Genomic DNA, 21635 nt, shown 5'->3' on the forward strand with positions numbered 1-21635 from the left:
AATCGCATTATATTTGCCCTTCACCAATCTAAACCTCTTGCCCTGTGGCATGTAGCTATCCCTTACTATCCTCTTCCAATTCTTCCAAATTCTTTACTAACTTGAAAATGGCAGATTAAGAAAGATACTAATTTCTAGCAATTGTACAGTCTTTAAAAACAACTGTACGAAATCAACAGCTGACAAATTGAGAACACAAACTCCCTCATCTCAAACTGAGACATTATACAAGAATTCCACTGACTTGCAATTGCAGTTTACGAACCCTGCTGCTTACATGTTGTGAGTGGATTTTAAACTTGTTTCATTTTTAAATATCACGTTATTCTTTCCACTCTATAAATTTTGCAAAACGAATTACGTTTACTTAACAAAAAAACATTCATTCCAAGTCAACAGACAAGATTGAAATTCAACAACTAAAGAACTTTTCGAAGCAATCAAATGAAACTTGCTTAGATTCCACAATCCATTAGGGAACGTTTACACTTAGGTTTCAATTGTTAATCTTTCCCTCGTCGTAATGTCTTCTCCCCACGTAAGCGCCCCTTCTTTTTTTCCTGGAAGTCACACTTATACGACTCATTACTTTTCATCCCTGACATTATATTGGACCTCTTTATTGCCGATGGACATTTCCTTCGAAAATGCAGCTAACGTTTTCACGCTAATTTGTTGTTTCCCTTTCTCATTCTTTAATTACATAAATAGTTCAGAACGCTGTACATCACAATTGTCCTTCGACTTTCCATCAATCGCAAAATTGTGACTGTGGTCAAACTATGCGTTTCAAAAATGCCCCTTTAAAGAATGCTGACATACTGAGAACTGCCAGTTTACAGAGAGCTGATAACTTCCTTAATGTTTCCTCCTGTGGAGAATCTCATCTTATCCAGTTTATCGATATGGACAACTACAGCTTTAGGTTGTTGTGGAGTATAAGAGCGAAAGACACGGAATTTATCGCAAAAAATACAGTGTGATGTAACTGAAATTATATATCGAAAAAGACTGTGTTCGTGTCCTGTAATCAAATTGTGAAATGCATTAAACAGCGAGAACAACCAAAGTATTTACTGCCTCTGAAATCTGTGGCGACTCACTTTTTTCACGTCATTTTGTCAACGAATGAAGCAACTCACTTCGAAATCAACAGTGCGGATTCCATCGCTCTGCAACTGATTCTACATCAAAAGATCACTTGGACGAAATCACTGCAACGTGTCAGCATATGTAACAGAATTTCCTACTCATTGTGCTTGTCTCTGCCAGAGTTTGATTGTTACTAAGTGTGCTGTCTTGTACAAAGTAACATGTAATAACACGATTGCCCTTTTGAAGGTGATGATGAGCTCACTCACTGAGGCACTTCAGGTGGTGCTGCGTGTAAGCACATGGAGCAGTGTTGTCAGGAAGCAATGGACAAAGTTTGATCACCAACATTGTGAAGGAATGGTTATGTCGTTATCTGCAAAGAATTGTAGTTTGCACGTGACCATCAAGGTCTCACTGCATCTACTGTGCCTTTTATTTTCTTCTTACGAATCATGGCTAGAGAGTGTGCTGTGAAAGGGATCTTTGTGAGCAGAGGCAGTGCATATTGTACATTCTGTCCCTATGGGGATGGTGCAATCAATTCTTGTTCAAGAGGTTAACACATGATTCATCAAACAGCCGACTGTCGCCTCGGTAGAATCAAGTGTTGATGCTCTCGAATGCCCACCCTCTGACCTGCTGATACAACATTAGTATAGATGTCATTCAATGTTCAGCGAATAATAAATGGCCCAACACGAAATTGCACTTGTGCAGAATTCAGCGAGGGAAACGTCATTGAACATCAACGTGAGGATGGTGGATATTGGTTTGATTTTATTTTGTTGTAATTAAAACTTTACTGAAGACCATGTGACACTAAAATCCTTTGCTATTTGTCAGCAAAAATTTGAGTGATCTCTGTGTCACGTTGCATTTAGACCTACAGTACATGCGCACTAATATGTCTGACTGAAAAGCTCTTTGCTGCAGTTCCACTTGTGATGGGAGATGGAAAATTAAACAGCTTAAGGACACATCTACGGATACAGTAGATGACATTCATGGAAATACAGGTAAATAGCTGTCGAATGTGGAAGGATCCTTTGGGATCTTAGACGTGAGAGGGGAGGTATCAGTGCAACTTTGTCACCTCTTGCAGTGGCAGGGAGGTGCCAGGAGGGGTGGTTGTCTTGGTCAGGGATGTAGACTGGTCTCTCTGAAACACAGACCGGGGAGGTGGGGAGGCAATTTGGAGGTGGCAGAAATGGCGGATGATGATGTGGTGCATCCGGAGGTCGGTTGAGTGGAAAGTGAGGACCTGGGGGAGTTTGCCCTTGTTGCAAAATGAGGGTTGAGTTTCATGGGCAGGGATCTGGTAAGTGTAGCAGATGCATGGGGTGTGGGGGGTGCATTGTCGACTACATTGTAGCGGAAGTACCTGTGTTCCATAAGACCATAAGACATAGGAGTGGAAGTAAGGCCATTCGGCCCATCGAGTCCACTCAGCCATTCAACCATGGCTGATGGGCATTTCAACTCCACTTACCCACATTCTCCCCGTAGCCCTTAATTCCCTGAGACAAGAAGAATCTATCAGTCTCTGCCTTGAAGAAAGACCTGATCAGGGATGTTCTATGGTGGAACCAGTTCACCTGCGAGCAGATGCACTGGAAGCAAAAAATTGAGAATAAGAATAGCGATTTATATAGGAGGCAGGGTGTGGGGAGGTGTAGTGCAGGTCGCTGTGGAAGTCAGTGTGTCTGCAGTAGATGTCTGTGTTGAGTCGGTCATAGGAAATGGAGTTTCCGAGATCCATGAAGGGTAAGGATGTGTCTGAAGTGGTCCAGATTCACTCAATCTGGTCTCCTTTACATTGGGGAGATAGAATGCCATGTTGCATATCGTTTCAGAGAACATTTCTGGGACATCTGCAAGAAGCAACCCTGCAGTCAATTTAACTCCTCCTCCCACTCCGCCAATGACATGCAGTTCCTGGCGCTGAATCATCGTCAAACACTAACCATACAATGCCTGGAGGAAGATCACCTCCCGCCTTGGGACCCCCAAGCCCCACGGGGTTCAATGTGGATTTCACCAGTTTCTCCATTTGCCCTCCCCCCACCTTATATCAGTCTTAATCTTCCAACTCGGCACAAGCCTGTTGAACCGTCCTACCTGGCCACCTTCCTTCCCACATATCTGCCCCACTCTCGTCTCGGACCCATTCATTTCACTTCCACTTTCATCTACCTATCACATTCCCAGTTGCATTATCCCAGCCCCTACTCCCTTTCTTTTATCACTCAGCCCCTTGGTGCACAGGTCCGTCATCTTTCATGATGAAGGGCCTCTCCCTGAAATTTCGATTCGCATGCTGCCAGACTGGTTGTGCTTTTCCAGCACCACACTCTTCGATTCAATGTACACCACATACACTGCTTTACCCTGATCCCATCTCAAAGTCACCTTCTCAAAGAACTCAATATGCTGACGCACGACCTACCCTTCACAGAACCATGTTTACTATTCCAAATTAAATTATTTCTTTCTACCTGATTATAAATCCTATCTCTTATTATCCTTTCCAACACTTTACGCACAACCAAAATATGTTTCACTGACCTTCAGTTAGCAGGATTGACTCTACGTTCCTTCGTGTACAGATGGACAACATTTGCTATCCTCAAGTCTTCTGGCATTATTCCTGTCGAAATGACGACATAAATATCCAAGTCAAAGATTCTGCAATCTCCCCTCCCAGCTTCCCAGGGAATATTAGGATTATTCCCACCCGGTCCAGGGGACGTATCTATTTCTACACGTTCCAGAATTGCTAATGCGTCCTCCTTATGAATATCAATCCCGTCTCGTTTGATCGCCTGTATCTGAATATTCTCCTCAACAACAATGTAATTGTCAGTGTGAATACAAACGAAATATATCCGTTTCGCACTTTGGCTGTACCTCGGAATTGACACAAACCATCCCAATACTGATCTTGACTGGTTTGAATCTTACGTTCGTCATTCATTTTTTCCTGACATGTTCGATGAACATCAACTTTGCTTTCACAAATTCTGATTTCTTTTAGTTTATTACAGCTTTTGCTTCTTGTAATCGTTCAAACAGCTCTACCAACCTGTACCATATAATCTTGATGAATCCAATTCGGGGCTATAAATACAGAAACGTCTTTCGCTTTCCCCAATGAAGGTTTCTGCCAATAACTACATATTAACTCCAACATTGTGATGAAACTGGTTTGTCCAATATTCTCAACACACTCTTCCAACCTGGATATTGGTTATGAGTTCGATTTTTATCTGGCATTGATCTTCCGATAATCATCACAAAATCATTGAATCGCATCAATTTTGTAAACTCACATGATCGATGAACTCCACACGCTCTGACTCGGTTCGATCATATATTCATTGGGCATCACACCCACTTCCTCTCTGTCTTTGAAATGATTAAGACTGTAGTCATGTTGTTGTATTGGAATAGCATTCCCCACGTGTACCTCATGCACAATAGCATCTTTTTCCTGAATATGTCCTCATTGTGATGTAACCACCCTTTCAGCTGCGTTCTTTGCTTCTGAGGCAGATGGTCTCTGAAACCACGCTACTCCCCAAGGACTTCATCATTGTTTAACGTATTTTGAGGCATATCAACATCTCGCTTTGATTCGTCAACTCTGCGGGGCAGGAACTCATACCTGTTTCCCCATCTCCATTTCTCTATTATAATAATGATTCAAAATATTCACATGACATGTCCTTATAATTTTTATTTTCTATCTGGTGTCTTTGCCAGATAGCTAACCTGACTCCACTTTTTTCTCAATTTCATAGGGACTTCTGAACCTGACTTTGAAGGGATCTCTTACATCTGGTAACAATACTGATATGTTATGCCTACGGCAAAGTGTCCGAATGTCAGCGTTTTTATCTGCCACCTGCTTCATTCTATGTTGTTCACTCTTTAGATACTGTTCAGCTATCTCATTTATTCGATTTAATCTCTCCCTCATCTCTGATACATAATCCAAGCATGAGATCTCCCAATTTAGTCCTATGAATTTCAATTTAATTCATTTCAAAGGGCTTATAACTTCATGTTCGAATATCACCTCAAATGGAGTGAATTGAGTAGATTTATTCTGGGGCATTTCCAACGGCAAGCAACACAAATGAGATAAGTTTATCGCAATCCTTCGGGTAACCCTGACAGTACACTCTTACCATGGTCTTCAGGGCCTGATGCCATGTTTCGAAAGTTCCCTGGGACTCAGGGCAATATGCAGTTGGTTTCAAATACTGTATACCTAAGAAATTCATGATTTCCTTAAAGAGCCTAGCAGTAATCAGCCTTGGTGTGATTGAACGTATCTGGGTCGCCCGCACAGCCTGAAGAAAGCTACTAACACCTCCACCACACTTTTTGCCTCAGTATTCCATAATGGAATTGCCTTCGGAAATCTGGTAGATACATCCATTATGATTAGCAAGTAACACTTCCCACGTTTGATTACGGGAAGGGGACCTACGCAATCAATAAAAGGTGCTGGTTTTATTACTACTGTGTCTTTCCTATCATTTGACATTTACAACACGTACAAAAAATGTTAATCACATCCTTGTTCTTTTCAGGACAACTGCAATGGTGTTGGACATTCGCCTGACTCTTTCGTACACCTAGGTGGCCTCCTGATAGAAGTTCATGTGCGACAATTAGCACTTACTCTCTGTACGCTACTGGCATTCAGTCTGCTGCACTTCTGCCCGTTTTTCCTCTGCATTAATCTGTCGTGGTCTCTATTTTCGCCTTTGGATTCAATCTTTAAGTTAATAAGACTCAGGAATATTCTCTGCCTCCTATTCTGAATTTGCGTCAACAACGGGATTAGATGTTGCCTCGTCTTTCTGTTGTAAATCCATTATACTTTCAGGACTAAACACTTCTGTCTGACCATCTGCCAATGGAGGCGTTTCTTGCGCCATCATGTCATACATGGTGTCCGCTAAATAAACCTCAACTCCTTCATCTTTTGCATTACTTTTTGCTTCGTGTTGTGACTTATTACAGAGGGATCTTGTTATGAACCATGTCCTGGACAATGACAGGCTATTTTTTCTTTTCCCTCCTCAGTTCTCCACATCAATCCCACCTTGATTCTATATATCGTTCTGAAGAACAAACTAATCTCTGTCAATCACTCCCACTGTTATTTTCACAGTCTTTAATTCGCACCTCAACCTGATATTACGGAGGCGAAACGCTGAATTTCTGTCCACAAATTACCACTGTCTCGGGTAACAGATCAAGAAGAGTGCAAAAAGGTTCTGCTGTTCTTATTCGAGACCGTTTAGATCTTTTATGTCTCAAACGTATACCTTTCATCCCTTCTCCCTCAGTTTTGAGTAAGTAATCTTTCCCCAAAAAGGCGAATTCTTGACAGAGATTAAGTAAACTCTTCCTACTTTGTATTAACTTCGTAACGAGTCACTGTCCATTTGTTGCACTCACCTGCAGTCTTCGACTTTTCTTGTGGTTTCTTTTGCTACTTTCAGAAGGCTTAGCCTCCCTGCCTACATCTTTGCACAAAATGCTTTTATTTAACGACCAGCACTGTGACTTTCCGTGCCCCAATTTACAACAGTGGAAATGCCTGAGTACTTTCCCCTCCTTTCCACCCTGTTGGGTTTCTTTTATCACCTGTGGTAAACAATTACCAGTGTTCTCTGCTCTTTATTTTGTAGTGTAGGATCTCCGGTTCTCTCGATTGTTATCTCACAGGATGAATTTCCTGCTACAAACTAATCTTCCCTTATGCAGCAATGTATGCCTGCAATCACTGCTGCTGTTTTCACTTCCTGCACTTCCTGTATATCCACGTAAATTCGTATCAACTCGGGAAGTGAGTTTTTAAACTCCCCCAGCACAATAATCTCTTTTAGAGCCTTACATTATTTGAAAGGCCAAAGCACCCACCTATCAAAATGAAGATGTTTAATTCTTTCAAACTCAACTTAATTCTGACCTGGTTCCTTCTGTATGTTTCTGAAACGCTGCACGCTTCTGGATCTAATTCATAAGCACTAAAAATAGCCTATTTGACTTCACATTCTCTTAAGTCCTTATCTGACAGCGCACAAATACCTTACCCGTTGTGCCTATCTGTTTAGTCTGAACTAGAACTACCCACAAGTCTTCTGACTGCCACATCTGCCTTGCTAACGTTTCAAATAAAAAAAAGTCGTCTTCGTCATCTTTCTCATTGAAATGTGGCAGTGTTTTAACATACTGTATATATCACCACTATCTGTCCTAATTTCCATCCTGTTAACTTGACTTTCCTAAATCGCAATTCTGAGGTCGGATGCTTCTCTACATTTCTCCTTCTTTTCTCTTTTTCTATCTCTATTTATTCTCCCTCTTTTTGTTCAGCTAATAACATTCACTCTCTTTCTTTTTTCATCTCTCGCTATTTCATTTGCCTCTCTTTCTTTCTCTCTCTCCATTTTTCTTTCTCTCTCCATTTCCTTATCTTCTAAATCCATTTGTTTGTTGCTCTGACATTCTGAAGTGTTTGAGTAATGCCCTTTCAATTTCAGCTTTAATTTTTTTCCTTGGTTAAACACATTTCCAACCTCATTCCTAATTCTAAAATTACGGTCTTTTCTTTTGTTTATAAACATTCTTGGCAAATTTGGGAATCATCTTCAAACACGAGAAATTCTTCAGCAATGTCAAGAGCGATTTCTCCCGCATTTAATTTAATCAGCTACAAATAACCGAAATTAAAAGCAATTAAACTAATTAAACCAAACATACAGCAAATCTCACCTCGCCTCATAATCTGCTGAAGAATGAGTGACAGAGTACAGGCAAAATTTCGGTATTTATAGAAAAACGTAACAGTTTTATTCTCTCACTCCAAAAGAAAGCATTAAACAATAACTAATGGCAACACGAAGCTTCCTTTCTCCTAAACTTTTGTCGTCTTTCTCCCACTTTATAAGAATATGCCAAACTGTTAAAGTCCCTATTAACTTTAACGCAAACCAATTTTGAAACTCATTTGTCGCCTTTGGGTGTCAACCTTCTTGAGTTTGTAGATTTCACATGGGACTTTTCGGTCTTCGGCTGCAGAGAAGTTTCATATGAGAAAAATACTATTTTCAGAGAAGGGTTCGCTCTTTAGCTAACTGTCCAAACTGTTTGCTCTGTATACCCCAAAACCAGGATCATCTAATTGTTAAGATGCTGTCAAAACAATAACATTTCAATTTGATATTTCTTAGTTCTTGTGACGTAACTAAAACCAATTTGTTGAATTCGAATTATGGTGAAAACAACTCAGGGTCTGAGTTAAAGCTTGAATTTTACATCTTCAAATTGTCCAGGGCACTTTGTTCATACCTGAAAATGTGTTGCTGGAAAAGCGCAGCAGGTCAGGCAGCATCCAAGGAACAGGAGAATCGACGTTTCGGGCATCAGCCATCCCTGAAGAAGGGCTGATGCCCGAAACGTAGATTCTCCTGTTGTTTGGATGCTGCCTGACCTGCTGCGCTTTTCCAGCAACACATTTTCAGCTCTGATCTCCAGCATCTGCAGTCCTCACTTTCTCCACTTTGTTGATACCGTCAGGCACATGACCGGTGTTTGCCAGCTTTTCAACTTTCACTCTCTCTTAAAGGTACAGGACAGGCCTTCAACTTCATAACATCACTGTGCATGCTTCTCACACCCCGAAGTGCCTGTACTGATCATCTGCGGCCTCTCTTCTGACTCTAAGCGAAAGTGAAAAGCACTGATCCTGAATTGGTTTTGCTTCACTTTTTTTTAAAACTCTACTTTATTTTTTAAGCAATTTTATTGAGAGTGAAATTGGATATTTGAACACAGTTTTCATCTGATCCCTGAATTTGCTCAATGTCACGGTATAAATACAAATATTTGTACAGTAACTGGTGAGCTGGCAGATGTATCCAATTTCTGCCACAAAATAATGGAGATAGATTGTCTTCAGTTCCAATCGCCACACCCATTTCCATATTGAATGGAGCATAAAGGCTGCCCATGACAGAACAAAATTGGCTGAAATTAGAAACAACAAGATTATGGATTTACTTCGACTCTCCATTTTTGGGTCTGTGGCATTTTCCCCTCTGCTGAGAGTTTTGAGTCTGTTATGGGCTCTGTTGGCCATTAGGATACGCCTGACACAAACAGCATTGAACAGTACAGTCAAAAGAATTGCCAAACATGGGGTTAGAAGATGATGCATGATTTCAAATGTTCCCCAGAAATAAGACTGTTCAACACCTGATCTTTCCTTACAAAACCAAGGGAGGTTCTTGAGCTGATACTGACCAGTTAACATAAAATACCAAAAAATATTCTTTAAACAGCTCAGTACTGTCACTATTCCCAAAATGACAGATGCAGTTTTCACAGTGCAATATTTACGTTTCAGTTTCTGGCAACAGATGGCCACAAATCGATCAAACGTGAAAGCAACAGTGAACCAGACAGAACAGTCCGTGGCTGCATGGACAAGAACAGCATGAATGTTGCACACAGGTATGGACTTTACAAACAGAAATTTTGATGTATACACAATTGGAATATGCTTCAGTGTCAGGTCAAGGATGTTGACCAGTAGATCCGCTACTGACATGTAGACCAGATATCGACCGATGCATTTTGATAGACCACACTTAGCCCGACAAAGGATTACAGTAGCCAGTACGTTAACTGCAAGAAAAGAAAATAAAATCTATAAATTAACCAGCAATTGAGAAGTACACATTACGTTTGAAAGCAGACAGATGATCAGAGGCCCAGAATAAAGAGGCACTTCTTTGAGATGACATGTGTGGCATAACTCAGTGTTGTGTACCTTTGATTTCCTTGCACAGATGACCTTTAAAGTCGGAGTGCTTTTCCACCTTTAAGTGATACTGGGCTTAACATTTTTACCCTCCTATCCTCCTGAAGAACAGCCATAATAGACTTATAACAGGTTTCAGGTAAGAATGTTCCAGATGAACAAAGGGGTCCAGAACCGGGAATGGGGTGCAAGGTGTGGTCACAGTACACGTTTCAGCACAAGACTGAAATGAAATGTGAACTCTGTTTTTTTCTCTCTCTCTCTTTCGTCAGATACTGCCAGACCTGCTGAGCTTCTCTAAGGTTTGTTCTGATATCCTCTGTGTCAATGGCCTGAGAGGAACACTCACTGGGCATCAGTGAATATTTCAATGAAGGCAATTTGCTGACACTTTGCTGATAATCGAAAGAAGACGGACAGGATGAAATAGGACTGGAACATAAATGTTTTTGGTCTGGAACAGTATCATAAATGGTTCAGCTAATTCCTTCAGCCTTAACATTATTCCTAAAGTTGGAATAGGTTTCAGATATACAAATGTGGTCTCAATAGAGGCCAAGCTGAAAAGGCATGAGCCATGTCTGGCTGAAGAAAAAAGGTTATGAATTCTACATATTGATTCTTCGACTCTGTTAATGTCTATATAAGATGGGGGTTTTCGCCAAACTTGGACTCTCTGTTCTATGAGCTACAACTGAATGTTGACAGAATGGCCGATGCTCTGTAACACCTATTACTGTGGGAATGATTCAGTTCTGTCGCTCGCTTGATACTTGAACAATACAGCGCAGAACAGGCCCTTCAGCCCTCGATGTTGTGCCGACCTGTGAACTATTCTCAGCTTATCCCCCTACACTATTCAAAAATCATCCACGTGCTTATCTAAGGATTATTTAAATCTCCCTAATGTGACTAAGTTCAATACATTAGCAGTTAGGGAGTTCCATGCCAGTACCACTTTCTGAGTAAAGAACCAGCCTCTGAAATCTGTCTTAAATCTATCACCCCTCAATTTGTAATTATGGCCGATCGTGCAAGCTGCCGTCATCATCCTCGGAAAAAAAAACTTTCTCTATACACCCTATCTAATCCTCTGATCATCTTGTATGTCTCTATCAAATCCCCTCTTAGCCTTGTTCTTTCTAATGTGAACAGACGCAAGTCTTTCAGCCTTTCCTCATAAGACCTTCCCTCCAGACCAGGCAACATCCTGGTAAATCTCCTCTGGACCTTTTCCAATGCTTCCACATCCTTCCTGAAATATGGGTAACAGCACTGTGCACAATATTCAAAGTGTGGCTGCACTAGCATTTTGTAAACTTGCAACATGATATTGTGGCTCCAGAACTCAGTCCCTCATCAAATGAAACCTAGCGCACCGTATGCCTTCTTAACAGCACTATCCATCTGGATGGCAACTTTCAGGAATCTATGTACATGGGCGACAAGATCCCTCTGAACATCCACACGACCAAGAATCTTTCCATTGGCCCAGTACTCTGCCTTCCTGTTTTTCATCCCAAAGTACATCACCTCACATTTAGCTGCATTGAACTTCATTTGCCACCTCTCAGCCCAATCCTGCAGTTTATCTAAGTCCCACTTCCAAACTGTGCACTACTCCACCGAATTTAGTGTTGTCTGCAAATTTACTAATCCATCCACCTATGTCTGCATCTAAGTCATTTATAAAAATGACAAACAGCAGTGGTCCCAAAACAGATCCTTGTAGCACACCACTAGTAACCGGAATCCAGGCTGAATATTTTCCATTAACCACCACTCTCTGCCTTCTTTGAGAAAGCCAGTTTCTAAACCAAACTGCTAAATCATCCTCAATTCCATGCCTCTGCATTTTCTCGAACAGCCTGCTATGTGGAACCTTATCACAGGCGTTACTGAAGCCCATATATACCACGTGAACTGCCCTACCCTCATCTACATACTTGGTCACCTTCTGAAAAAACTCAATGAGGTTTGTGAGATACGATCTGCCCTTGAGGAAACCATGTTGACTATCTGAAATTAAATTGTTTCTTGCTAGATGATTATAAATCTTATCTCTTACAATCCTTTCCAAGACCTTTCCTCCAAATGAATTAAGGCTCACTGGTCTATAAGACCTGGGTCATCTCTACTGCCCTTCTTGAACAAGGGCACAATATTTGCAATCCGCCAGTCACAGAGTCATGGAGTCATAGAGATCTACAGCACTGAAACAGACCCTTTGGTCCAACCTGTCCACGCCGACCAGATATCCCAACCCAATCTAGTCCCACCTGCCAGCACCGGCCCATATCCCTCCAAACCCTTCCTGTTCATATACCCATCCAAATGCCTCACAAATGTTGCAATTGTACCACCACATCCTCGGCTGCTCATTCCGTACACGTACCACCCTCTGCGTGAAAACGTTGCCCCTTAGGTCTCTTTTATATCTTTCCCCTCTCACCATGAACCTGTGCCCTCGAGTTCTGGACTCCCCGATCCCAGGGAAAAGACTTTGTCTACTTATCCCATCCATGCCCCTCACAATTTTGTAAACCTCTATAAGGTCACTCTGGTACTAAATCTGCAGAAATTGACGACTCAGATATCAAAGCCAAAGGCTCTGCTGTCTCCTCTCGAGCTTCCCAGAGAACCCTCGGATAAATGCCATCTGGCCCAGGGGACGTGTCTACTTTCATTCCTTCTAGAATTGATGACACCTGTTCGTAACTAACCTCGATCCTTTCTAGTCTAATATCTCATACCTCAATATTCTCTGCAATGTTCTCCTTTTCCTGAGTGAAAACCGATGAGGAATGTTCATTTAGCATCTCTCCGATCTCCACAGGGTTCCCACTAAACTTCGCACTTCTCTCTTTGACTGGCCTTATTTCTACCCTAGTCATCCATTTATTCCTCACATACCTATAGAAAGCTTTAGGGTTCTCCTTTGTTCTATTTGCTAAAGACAGCTTGTGTCCTCTCTTTACTCCTCTTAACACTCTCTTTAAACCCTTCCTAGCTGATCTGTAACTCTCCATCGCCTCATCTGAACCATCTTGTCTCATCAACACATAAGCCTCCTTCTCCTTCTTAACAAGAGATGCAATTTCTGTAGTAAACCACGGTTCCTTGACCTTATCTCTTCCTTCCTGCCTGACAAGTTCATACTCTATCTCTACAGCTGCACATTTCATTGTCTGCATCCCCTGCATTTTGCTACCCCATTCTATGCGTCCTAATTCTTGCATAATCGCATTATATTTGCCCTTGCCCCATCGATAACTCTTGACCTGTGGCATGTACCTATCTCTTTCCATTGCTAAAATAAACGTAATGAATTATGCTCACTACAAAGTGCTCACCTACAACTAAATCAAACACCTGGCCTGGTTCATTACCAAGAACAACATCCATTGTGACCTCCCCTCTTGTCGGCCCTTCGACATACTATGTCAGGAAACCCTCCTGCACACATTGAAGAAAAACTGATCAATCCGACTTACTAGAGTTATAGCATTTCCAGTCAATGCTGGGGAAGTTACAGTCCCCATAATGACCACTTTGTTTCTCCCACTCCTGCCCAGAGTAATTTTGCTAATCCTCTCTTCCACCTCTCTGGAATTCTACGGAGGCATATAAAAAGCTCCAAGCAGTGTGACCTCTCCTCTCCTGTTTCTAACGTCAACCCACGTTACCTCAGTGGACGAGTCCTCATCAAACGTTCTCTCATCCACCGTTTGACTAACAAGGCCACACCTCCCCCTCTTTTACCGCCTTGCCTGTTCTTAATGAAAGATCTAAACCCTGGAACCTGCAACATCCATTCCTCACCCTGCTCTATCCATGTCTCCGAAAGAGCCACAACATTGAAGTCCCACGTACCTATCCTTGCTGCAAGATCACCTACTCTATGTCACTTCCGATTATTAGAATCTCTAAAGGATTCATGTGCAACTTTGAAATTGAACACTTTTCTTTCCAATGAATTTCTCCCCCGTCCCTTCTCTTTCTGTGTTTCCCACCTCCATGCCTCCATTTGTCCAGATGAATAACTACGATAAGTAAAATATACGTGATGAACTGCTGGGCGTCTGAACCGAAAGCAGAAACGGCTGGAGAAACTCGCCAGGTCTGACGGAATCTGGGAAGAGAGGCGCTGAGTTAATGGCACAGTCGCTCTGTGGTTAGCACTGTCTCCTCACACCACCAGGGACTCGGGTTTGATTCCTCCCTCATACAACTGTCTGTGTGGAGTTTGCACATTCTCCCCGTGTCTGCCTGGGTTTCACCTAAGTGCTCCGGTTTAATCACACAGTCGAAAGATGCGCAGAATAGGTGAACTGGCTATTCTAAATTAACCACTGTTTTCAGGGGTGTGTCGGTAGGTGCATGAGTCTGGGGTAAATGCAGAATAGTAGGGGAATAGGTCTGGGTGAGTTACTCTTCAGAGTGTCGATCTGGGCTAGTGGGTCAAACGAGCTGTTTCCACACTGTAGGGATTGTATTCTTCATACTTCAAGTCCCGTCTCACTTCTTCAGAAATTAGCACTGTTATACCCACTCCCGTGACGGTTAGAGGATTCAGCTGTCACCGTTTCATCTCTGCTGTTTTTACAAAGAGCCTGTGGCGTTCCTGGGAGAGTAATGCCTCGATTGGGAAAGATTCTGCCTCTAAGTGGACTGTGAAGAAGAGAAGACATCAGGGAAACTGCACAGCAGGTTCGAAAAATGACACATGTTTGAGGGGTGGGGATGGGGGGTGAGACTGACATTTTGGACACACTGCCTGCATTCACCGATTTAGTTATTCATTGTATCCCCATTTGACTGTCTACAGAGTTTAGACCAAGGCATTTTCACACTGTTCTTATTTAGCTCTGCAAATGTAATGGATGCAAAAGAATAACAAAGAACAATGAACAAAATACGAAAAAGTAAACTGCACAGGACAGGCGCTTTGGCCGTCCAAGCCCGCGCCGATCCAGAGTCCCTATCTAACCTTGTCACCTATTTTCTAATTATCTGTATCCCTTTGCTCCATGCCCATTCATATATCTGTCGAGATACATCTTAAATGATGTCATCATGCCTGCTTCTCCCATACCCACTGGCAAAGTGTCCGAGGCACCCACCACAATCTGTGTAAAGCATTTTCCATAATATCTCCCTTCAACCTTTCCCATCTCACATTGACCTCGTGACCTTTCCCGAGTTCCCCAGTCTGTGAAAAAAAACCTTCCTGCTATTCACCACGTGTGTATCTCTCAATTTTTTGTTTACCTCAATCAATTCCCCCTCAACTTTTGTCTTTCTATGGAAAGTATTTCCAACCTACTCTATCTCTCTTCACAGCTTGCGCCCTTCATATCAGGCAATATCCTGGTGTACTTCCACTGCCCACTCACCAAAGCATCCACATCCTTTTGATAATGTGGCGACAAGACCCGTACCAGAACTGAACCAAATGTGGTCGAACCGAAGTCCTGTACAATTGCAACATGACCTGTCAACCCTTGTACTCAATACCCTGTCCGATGAAGGAAAGCATGTCCTCTGTCTTCCTGACCTCTCTGTCGACCTGCTTTGCCATATTCAGGCTACAATGGAATGGATCACGCAAATCTCTCTGGTCATCAATTTTCTTCAGGGCATTTCCATTTACCGTATTATTCGTTCCTGAATTGGAACTTCCAAAATATTCCATGATACTTCACCCGGATTGAACTCCACCTGTCATTTCTCCTCCAAACTCTCCAGTGTGTCCATGTTCTGCTGAAAACTCTGACAGTCCCCTTCACTATCTGCTCCTCCATCAATCTGAGAGTCATCTTCAAACTTGCTCATCGAAACACCTCTCCCTTCCTGCAGGTCATTTATGTATATCACAAACAACAGTGGTCATAACACGCATCCCCGTGCGAAATCCACTCTTCACAGCAACTCCTTTCCCGACTACTCGATGTCTTCTGCTTCACAGCCAGTTCGCTATCCATACAGCTAGTACACCCTGTATCCCATACAACTTCACTTTCTCCACCAGACTGTAATGGGGAAACTGATCAAACGCCTTCCAAAAGTTCATGTTTTTCACCACTACAGCCCTTCCCTCATCAGTCAACTTTATCAATTCCACAAGTAATTCTATTAGGTTTGTTAGACATTACTTTCACTCCACAAAACTATGCTGCTGGTTACTAATAAGCCCATTTTCTTGCAAATCTAAATAGTTCCTTTGCCTCAGTATGTTCTCCAGCAGCTTCACCGCCGCTGACGTCAGGCTCGTTGGTCTATAATTACCTGGACTATCTCTACTAACCTTCTTTAAAAAAGCGACACCAGTCCTTTGGGACCTCAGCCGCGTTCAAGGATGCTGCAGAGATATCTCTGAAGATCCCAGCTCTTGCCTCTCTCCCTTCCCTCATTGTCTAGGGCAAGATCCCATCAGGTCCTCGGACTTGTTCGTTTTTATGCGTTTCAGACTACCAACCATTTCCTCCCTATTTATGCCGACTTTACTGAGTGTAATCAAACATCCGACCCTAACCTCAACATCCGTCATTTCCCTCTCTTTGGTGAATACTGAGGCAAAGTACTATGGAGTTCAATCCTGTCAAGTGTGAGGTTGTCCATTTTGGAAGGACAAATAAGAATGTGGAATACAGGCTTAACGGTAGGGCCCTTAGTAAGGTGGAGGAGCAGAGGGATCTTGCGGTCTATGTTCATAGCTCTTTGAAAGTTGCCACTCAGGTGGATAGAGCTTGTAAGAAGGCCAATGGTGTATTAGCGTTCATTAGCAGAGGGAATGAATTCAAGAGTCGTGAGGTGATGTTGCAGCTGTACAGGACCTTGGTAAGGCCACGTTTGGAGTACTATGTGCAGTTCTAGTCGCCTCATTTTAGGAAAGATGTGCTTTGGAGAGGGTGCAGAGGAGATTTACCAGGATGTTGCCTGGAATGGAGAATAGGTCGTATGAGGATAGGTTGAGAGTGCTAGGTCTTTTCTCATTGCAATGGCGAAGGATGAGGGGTGACTTGATAGAGGTTTATTAAGATTATCAGGGGAATAGATAGAGTAGACAGTCAGAGACGTTTCCCCCGGGTACAACAGAGTGTTACAAGGGGACATAAATTTAAGGTGAAGGGGATGTCAGGGGCAGTTTCTTTACCCAGAGAGTGGTGGGGGCATGGAATGCGCTGCCTGTGGGAGTGGCAGAGTCAGAATCATTGGTGACCTTTAAGCAGCAATTGGATAGGTACATGGATAGGTGCTTAAGCTAGGACAAATGTTCGACACAACATCGTGGGCCGAAGGGCTTGTTCTGTGCTGTATTGTTCTATGTTATATGTTCTATGTTCTATAACAATCTCACCCATTTTCTCTGGCTCCATGCGTAACTTCCCTCCTTTCTCCTTGAGTTGCACAACACTTTCTCGAGTTAGCCTCTTTCCCCTTTTATGCAAGAAAAAGGCTTTGAGATTGTCCTTAATCCTGTTTGCACAAGACATTTCATAGTGTCTTTTAAACTTCTTGATTCTTCGTTTCAGATTGGTCCGACTTTCCCGATATTCACCCAAAGCTTCATCCGCTCTCAGCCACCTAGATTTTGGCTATGCATATTTTTTCCTCGCAGCTAATCTTACAATTTCACTTGTCATCCATAGTTTCCATAGTTCCTTAATTTTTCCATGTGTATCCGTCAATTTCGCAGGCATCTGTGTGTCCTGCACTCTCATCAAACTCTCTTGGAAAGCCTCCACATATCAAATGTGGATTTACACTCTAAAAGCTCTGCCCAGCCCACACCCCCAAAATCTGCTGAATTTGGCTGGAGTTGGCCTTCCCCCAGTTTTGCACTTTTCCTTTTGGACTACTCTCGTCTTTGACAACGAGGATTCTAAATGTTACGGAAGTTTGATCACTATTCCCAAAATAATCCCCAGCTGAATCTTGAACCACCTGGCCAGGCTTGCTCCTCAACCTAATTTCCAGTCTGACCCCTTTCCAAGTGGGACTATTTACATACTGCTTTACAAAACTCTTTTGGATATTCCTTACAAATTTTGTTCCATCAAGAACTCGAACACAAGTAATTCCCAGTCAATGTTGGGATAATTAAAATCTCCCATTTCCACCACTATGTTGCTCCTATATATTTCCATAATCGGTTTATATATGTATACCTCTGTCTCACGCTCGCGTTGGGAGGCCCGTAGTACAGCCCCAGCATTTGTTAACCACTGCCTGACTTTAGACAGCCCATATTGCCTCACTGCCCGAGTCCTCCATGTGCCCTCCTTCAAAGAAAAGAACAAAGAAAATTTACAGACCGGGAACAGGTCATTCCGGCCCTCCAAGCCTGAGCCGATCCAAATGTACTGTCGAAACCTGTCTGTCAATTCCTAAGAAACTGTATCCCTCTGGTCCCCATGTACCCATGCATTTGTCCAGATGCATCTCAAATGAATCTGCCTCTACCACCTCTGCTGGCAATGCGTTCAAAACACCCACCACCCTCTGTGTGAACGACTTGCCGCGTGTATCCCCCTTAAGCTTTCCACCTCTCAACCTGAAAGCGTGACCTCCCGTTATTGAATCCTTCACCGAGGGAAAAAAAGCTTGTCTCTATCCACCTTGTCTATAAACTTCATAATTTTGTAAAGCTCAATTAGGTACGCTTCAATCTCCTTTTTTTCTAATAAAATAAACCTAACCTACTCAATCTTTCTTCATAGCTCGCATCTTTCATAGCAGGCAACATCCCCGTCAACCTTCTCTGCACCCTCTCCAAAGCGTCCACGTACTTTTGGTAATGTGGCGACCAGAACTGTACACAGTATTCTACATGCGGTTGAACCAATGATTTGTACAAATTTAACCTGCCTTGCCAGCTCTTATGCTAAATACCCCGTCCAATGAAGACAAGCAGACTATAGGCCTTCTTGACCACTCTATCCAGCTGTGCAGCAACCTTCAGGGTTGGACCTACACTCCCACATCTCTCTGCCCATCAACTTTTCCCAAGGCTCTTCCATTCATTGCATAATTCGCTCGAGAATTAGCCTTGACTAAATTCATCACCTCACATTGTCTGGATTGAAAACCATCTGCAATTTTTCCGCCCAAGTCTCCAGTCTATCTTTCTCCTCCTGTCTTCTCTGACAGTCCGTTATGCTTTCTGCTACTCCATCAATTTTTGTGTTATTTGTAAACTTGCTGATCATACCAACAGTGCCCTCTTTAAGATCATTTATGTATATTGCAAACAGCAGTTGCCCTAACACTGACCCCTGTGGAACTGGTCACCTTTCTCCATTTCGAGAAACTCCCTTCAACTACTAGTCTCTGTCTCCTGTTGCTCAACCAGTTCTTTACCCACCTCGCTAGAACCCCCTGCACACCACGTCATTTCACTTTCTCCATTAGTCTGCCATGGTGAACCTTATCAAACGCCTTACTAAAGTTCCTGTATATGACATCCGCAGCCCTTCCTTCATCTATCAACTTGGTCACATCCTCGAAGAACTCTCTAAAGTTGGTAAGGCATGATCTCCCCGCAAAAGAGACATGTTTCCTATCACTGATAAGCCCATTGTTATCTATATATAAACGGATCCGATCCCTCAGTACCTTCTCCAGCAACTTTCCCACCACTGACATCAGGCTCACTGGTCTGTTGTTTGCTGGAATATCTCTACTACCCTTCTTGTACAGGGGGACAACATGAGCAACCCTCCAGTCGTCCGGCAACACATAGATTTAAGGATGCCAGAAAAATATCTGTCAGGACCCCAACCATTTCTTCTCTCACCTCCCTCAGCAACCTGGGATAGATCCCATCTGGTCCTGGGGATTTGTCCACCTTATTAACCTCTAGCCTACCCAACACGTCTTCACTACTTATGACAACGTGATCCAAACTAATCAAACTTCTATCTCTAATCTCAACATTCATCATGTTCCTCTCCTCAGTGAACACGGATGCAAAGTCATCATTCAGAATTCTCACCTATTCTCTCAGGTTCGACACACAGCCTTCCTTCGTTATCCTTTAGTGTACCAATCCGTTCTGTAGTTAGCCGGTTGCTTCTTATATAAGAATAAAATGCTTTGGGATTCTCCTTAATTTTGCTCCCGAAAGCAATTTCATGATCCCTTTTAGACCGCTTGATTCCTCATTTAAGATTTGTCTTACTCTTCCGATATTCTTCCAGGGCCTATTCTGTTCTTAGTTGCCTAGACCTTTTCCTTTTCCTCTTGGCAAGTCGTACAATTTCTCCTGTCACCAACGGATCACGAATCTTACCCTTCCTATCCTTTGCCTTCAACGGGACATGCCTATCCTGCACTATCTTTAACCTATCTTTGAAAGCCTCCCACATCTGAAATGCGGACTTCCCTTCAAATAGCTGTGTCCAATCCACATTTCCGAGCTCCTGCCTAATTTTGATATACTTGGCCTTGGCCCAGTTTAGTACTCTTCCCTTAGGACCACTCTCTTCTTTATCTACGAGTATTCTAAAACTTACAGAATTGTGTTCGCTGTTCCCAAAGAAATCCCCCACCGCAAATTCTACCACCTGCCCTGGCACGTTCCCCAGTACCAGGTCCAATATGACCCCTTCCCTCTTCGGACTATTGACATACTGCTCTAGAAAACTCTCCTGGACACTTCTTACAAATTCTACCCATCCAAGCTTCTGACGTTAAGTGTATCCCAGTCACCGTTGGGAAAATTAATATCTCCCATCACCACTACCCTATTGCCTCTACATCTTTCCATAACCTGTTCACCTATTTGTTCTTCTACCTCACACTCACTGTTGGGAGGCCTGCAAATACAGCCCCAACGGTATAACTGCACCATTCTTATTTCTCAGCTCCACCCATGATGCCTCACTACCCAAGACCTCCGTTGTGTGCTCATTTGGCATAGCTGTGATATCGTCCTTGAACAGCAATGCATCTCCCCCCACCCCCACCTTTTACTTCTCTCCCTGTTCTGTCTAAAGCGTCTATATTCTGGAACATTTAATTGCCAGTCATCATGCCCTTCCTTCAACCAAGTCTTTGTGATTGTAATAACGTCATACTCCCAGGCACCTATCCAAGCCCTAAGTTCATCTGCCTTACACACTATACTCCTTGCATTAAATTGAATGAATTTTAGGCCACTGCTTTTTTGCGCTCATCTGCTCTTTGCCTATTTTTCCTTTTATTCATGCTATCTTCATAATTCTTACTGTCTCCAATCTCCTCCTCGCTGCCTAATGTTTTCTCTTCTGTTTGCAAGTCCCTTGGTACATTAGTTTAAAACCTCCTGAACAGCAGTAGCAAACATCCCCCAAGGACATTGGTTCTGGTCAGGTTCAGATGTTGACCATCCATTTTGTAATAGTATCTCTGATATCCTGTCTCTCCAGTGGTGCAGCTCCTCCACTCCTTTTATCTCTATGCTTATCCCAACGGATGCCTCTATATCATGGTATATTTATTGCCAATCTTGCACGATCCTTCAACCAAGTGTCATTAATATCAGTAACATTATACTCTAAGGTCTTAATTCAAGCTCTAAATTCATCTGCCTTAACTTTTACACTTCTCGAATTAATACAAATGCATCTCAGACCACCTGTCTCTTTGTGTTAATCATGTGCTCCCTCCCACTCCCTCACTTAGTCACGTTAATTTCAATATCTCAGTCCTT

This window comes from Chiloscyllium punctatum, chromosome 51, assembly GCF_047496795.1.
Source record: "Chiloscyllium punctatum isolate Juve2018m chromosome 51, sChiPun1.3, whole genome shotgun sequence".
NCBI classification, from domain to species: Eukaryota; Metazoa; Chordata; class Chondrichthyes; order Orectolobiformes; family Hemiscylliidae; genus Chiloscyllium; species Chiloscyllium punctatum.